Raw genomic sequence first — 5499 nt, 5'->3', positions numbered from 1 at the left:
AGATGAGATCAAAGGATTGTATGAAGAATCAGAAGAAGATTTGGGAAGCAAACATCTTCAACAAGGTCTAGTGGATTTGTTGTAAGATCAGAGATTGTGAGGCCTGAAGCTCCACTAAGAAATTTAAACCCGCCCACGAATCTCTATTTTGACAAAAGATCAAAGACTTTGAGAGTCGTTACTGAAGATGGTGAAGAGACTCATATCATATTCAGGGATGACTTCAGAAGTTTCTCAAGGGAGCAATTAGAAAAGATGGCGCAGCTGGACTTACATGACAATCAACTAAGAAACACATTCGCTGGCCAATAGAAAAATGATCTTCCAAAGTTTTTAAAGGAACGGTTTGAAAATGGATTTCCACTCCTTAATCAAAAACGAAAAGAACAAAGAGGGAGAGAAGGAAAAACATGATAAGTGATGCAGATTGTTTGAGCTCTCCCTCTGGGAATCAAAGAAAGCAGTAACACTCAAAGCCAGCAGCTCAAGCTCAAAAACACAAGCATTAAGAGAGTGTTTGGCAATGAGAAGAGAGATGCAAGAGCCAAACTCACGTGTTCAACAAGATGGACAAACTTTTCATCTTACATATAACAGGCAAAGTGACTCCGTATCACTCAAAAACTCTGTTGGAAGAACAATAGTTGTGATTGAAAATGATGAAGAGTTGCAGTTTCTACACATCCAAGATCTTAGAGACATTATCAAAATAGAAGTTCCTTTAGAATCTGAGGATAGAGTAGAATTGGAAATGTTCAAGCAAAGGGCTGTAGCTGTAAGGCTAAGGAAGAAGAAAGAGGCTGAAAGGAGCCAAGGAAGAAGAGAGCTAGAGTAGAGCAATTGGATGATCTATTTACTCTTGTTTATCTTTTGATTTTGTTTATTTTGTGTATTTTGATCTTTATTATGAATGATATGTAAATCTAATGTGTAATGCCCATGTGGCAGAATCCCTTCATGTAATGTAATGACTTTTTCTCAAATTGATTATCTTATAAAACAGGTACATTTGTAACTATATGCAGGTATCTTTTGATGCATCTGAGTTTGTTCCAATCTAGGGGGAGACTGTTGAGTCGGATATTTACAAAGAAGATTGGAATCTTCTCAACCTCCTCAAGAAATAGGCTAAGTATGGACTTCGAGCAAGCTTGGACCATCGAGCATGATTCTACTACCTCGAGCATGGTGTTTAAGACCTTCTTCAGTATATTATTCTAAGTATTGAAGGCTTCGAGAAAAGCTACACTTCGCTGAGCAAACGTGTTCTTCATCAAGTATGGATGGCCAATCGAGCAAACAACTTGATCATCTAGCTTAAACCAAGTGCTCGGAGCACATGGTGGATCGAGCATGGATGCAATAAAGAAGATGTCAAATGTTCTAAGTATAGACTTCGAGCACAGTTCAATCCCGAGCAAGCTATGTATCCGAGTATGCTGAAGATTGTTCAGATAAGTCTCTAAGGCAGGATTGAAGACATCAAGAAGAATATGCGTGCTCGATGAACTTATTCGAGCAAAGCAAGGATTAGTCAAGAAGATTGAAGCGCGCTGGAGTAGAATATTTTCTGTCTGAAAATATTCTAAGTGTGCTCAAAGGCTTTCGTCCAGCATGCTGTGCAAATAAAGTCAGCTCAAACAAGATATATCATACTTGAAGACTTGTTTACACTTGTGTTTTTATTTTAGTCATTCATTATGTAATGATAGGGCTTTTAGAAGGAATGTCGAGGTCTATAAATAGAATACTAGGTTATCATTAAATGACGGTTCTTTTGCTGAATACGAGGGCACACACCTGAACGAATATTCTCATTGTCTCCTCGTACAGCTGCCATCACGAAACCCTAGACATTCTCTTCATTGAATATCACTATTACATTGAAACGATACATCAATATAGTGAATCTTTTGTCTATCTTGTTCTTTATTGACTATCTATTACTGCACAAACCATAAATCCCAAGGCTTGGATATTCTGATTCCGACGGAATATCCAGGTGGCCTTTAGCTCTATTGATCTATGTGCTCTTGTCAACCTATAACTTGTGTAGATCATTTAATATTCCTTTCATGTTTTATGCAGATTTAGAAGAGAGGATTGCAACTCAAATGCTTCATGGAGAAGAAGCAACATTACCCACTAACTCAAGAAAAAATGCTTCTATGAAAAAGATTTCGAATGTTGAAATTGAAAACAATGAAGAGTTTTATAATCCTTTCTACACTCACATAGATTCAGAAGGTGTTGACACTAACTTGGGTGAAGACCTAGTGGTTGATTTATTCTCAAATTTGAAGGTTCACAGGGATCACCCGATTGAAAACATAATTGGAGATGTAAATGAGGGAGTAAAAACAAGGAGAAGCATTACAGAGAATGTTTGTGTGTATGTTGAGATCCAAGAGACTGGCATACTTCATGAGTGTCTCTACTCATGTTTAATCAGTCAGAAAGAACCGAAGAATTATCATATGACACTGAAGGATAGCACGTGGGATGAAGCAACGCAAAAGGAGCTGGTACAATTCAAAAAGGCACGCCATGTGCTAAAGGGTTATAATCAACAAGAAGGAATTGACTATAATTAAGTTTTTGCATATGTAGCAAGACTAGAAGCAATTAGGCAATTTTTGATCTATGCCGCATGTAAGAATTTCAAGGTTTTTCAGCTAGATGTGAAGAGTGTGTTTCTAAATGGAGAGGTCGAGGAGTTGGTATTTGTGGAGGAACCACCAGGATTTACTGATCCTGATCATCCAGATCATGTGTATAGGTTGAGCTAAGCATTATATGGACTACACCAAGCACCACAGGCGTGGCACTCTATCAAAGTATCTTCAAGAGAATGGGTTCGTAAAAGGAAAGTTAGATAGCACATTGTTTATCAAATGGCAAAAGAGGGAATTTCTGTTAGTCCACGTCCATGTAGATGATATTATCTTTGAGGCATCAAAGGCAGAGATGTGCAAGGATTTTGAGAAGGTCATACACAAGAAGTTTGAAATGAGTGCCATGGGGGATTTGACATTTTTCTTAGGAGTACAGGTTTAGCAGAAGCATGATGGTATATTCATCCATCAGACTAAATATATTCACGACATGCTTGATAAGTTCAACATGGAAGATAGCTCTCCATACGACACTCCGTTACCAGTAAATCATAAGCTCAGACCTGATGCAGATATTCTAGATGATGTGGATCCAACTCTTTTGTTTGTATGCTCGTTTTCAGGATAATACGAAGTAGTTGCACTTGGAGGAAGTAAAGAGAATATTGCGGTACGTTAAGGGAAAACCAAAGCTCGGTTTATGGCATCCCAAAGGAGGTGATATGGATTTGGTGGCATACACAGATTCGGATTTTGGGGGATGCAATCAGAACAAAAAATCTACAACGGGAGGTTGTCAATTTCTAGGAGGAACGTTTGCATCATGCCAATGCAAGAAGCAGATATCGGTTGCAATATCTACATGTGAGGTAGAGTACATAGTAGCTGCGAATTGTTGCTAAACAGGTTTTATGGATACAACAAAAGTTGCGTGATTATGGTCTGAATTACACTCACACTCCTATGTTAATTGATAATACTGTAGCCATTTCTGTCATAAGAAACATTGTTCAGCACAGCAAAACCAAACACATTAAAATAAGACATCATTTTATAAGGGACTGTGCTGAAAATAAATTAATTGTTTTGGAAAAGATCGACACATTAGATAATTTGGCTAATCTTTATACAAAGGTCTTTGACAGAACTCGCTTTTCAAAATTAATCCAACTAATTGGCATGCTCAATCCTGAGTAACTAAATCGTTCGATAAAAAAAAGGTTTTATTTTAAAAGATAATTTCTTTTTAACAATATTGAGTGAAATTATATGAATCTTCGTGTGAACAGTGAGGTCAACACATGTAAGGTATTGTAGCAGAAACGGACAGACTTTGTAATCTTTGTGTCGGTTGGCTCAGCCCAAGAGAATGAAAAGTCGGTCTGACCATTGACTTGTTTGAAATTAATGAACTTGTTCTATGTGGGACACATCTTCGGGTCTTGTAAACATAACTAAGTCTTGCGTAAGGAACGGGATGAAAGGCCAGTCATACTCAAGCCTCTGTCATATGATGACAACTTAAAACCCTACTTTTTGTATACATACTTATTATATATATCTTATGTATACGTATTTATTCCGGCGAAGCTCCGTACATTGTTGCGCCGTGGTGCATATGTGACATTTGAGACAAAAACAGGTACACCTCAGTACGTATCATCGACTAAACACTTAACCGCTTATTACGTAACGAACGAACGATTAACTGAACGGGTCTGGTTATGACCCAAATATCCCGGGGGCCATCTATAAGTGATATATGCTTAATATAAGCAAACATATTAATATTATGGCCTTAGTGCGATAGCAAACCAGTTAAACAAAAACATACTCATTTAACTACCCACTATGAACTTAAACGCGAAAGAGAGTTACAAAACAAGCATTGTATCATCCGTTAAGCCGAAAAAGATTTACAAAACACTTAGTGGGAATGTTTTAAGCGATCCGTGAAAATATTTTTGAATTTTACAAATAAATAGTATGTTTTTTTTTTAAATTTACACCAAAATGGCCGAAAAACGATTGTTTTCGCACTGTTTGTCATACGCGGTATATTTTTTCGTGCCAAAAACCGAACCCGAAATAAATTTAGACCCGACATTTCACGTTCGGGCACTTAAATCGAAAGAAGTGGGCCAAATGGGCCTAAAGGGGGGCTATTTTGTTCCTGTACGCAAAAGGGGAAAACAATTAGGAATCAGAATCATACACTTTATTGGCCCATAAACACGAATTAAAGTGTTTAAACGACGTTTTTACGGTTCAAAACTTCGGTTTAATACCCTAGCCGAAAACCTAAGTTTCAAGGCTGCCATATTGATGAAACATGCTTGGTTTGTGATATAGGACCTGCAATGAGCTTACATAGAAGCACAAGGACCCGGCAATTGGATTAGGATAGATAAAATGTAAGGCCCCGAACCCCGGGAAACCCCACAGTTGGTAATCATACAAAACACTTAAGAAATTAAATAAACTTAAAAACAATTCTTTGCATTAAAATAGCATTAAAGAGTATAATTTGGCGGAAAACGTAAATAGGTGAATAAGTTCCCAAAGTCAAAATTAATTATAACTTTTAAAAGTCTTTTGAAATAAAAGGTTTATAAGTAATTCTTCATTCCAGTATGCCCTTCACCGTCCAAGTAGCTCTGTGCACGTCCAAGCGATAAGGCATCCTCTTCCTAACCTGAAACTCACACTAACATGCACACAAAGTCAGCTTAAGCTGAGTGAGTTCAAGTTTTAAATATGTAGCAACAGTTTTAATAATCATTCCAACGGTTTTAAAACGGTAAACGAAAGTACATCGGTTAGGTCACCACATTCAAATAAATAATCATCCTTACGTATGAGCATCTCTATACGTGCATTCCTA

The sequence above is a fragment of the Bidens hawaiensis genome, unplaced genomic scaffold (genome assembly GCF_021521415.1).
Source record: "Bidens hawaiensis isolate Kalapana, Puna unplaced genomic scaffold, B.hawaiensis_p1.1 tig00013649_1, whole genome shotgun sequence".
NCBI classification, from domain to species: domain Eukaryota; kingdom Viridiplantae; phylum Streptophyta; class Magnoliopsida; order Asterales; family Asteraceae; genus Bidens; species Bidens hawaiensis.
Note: the sequence above shows the minus strand (reverse complement) of the source record.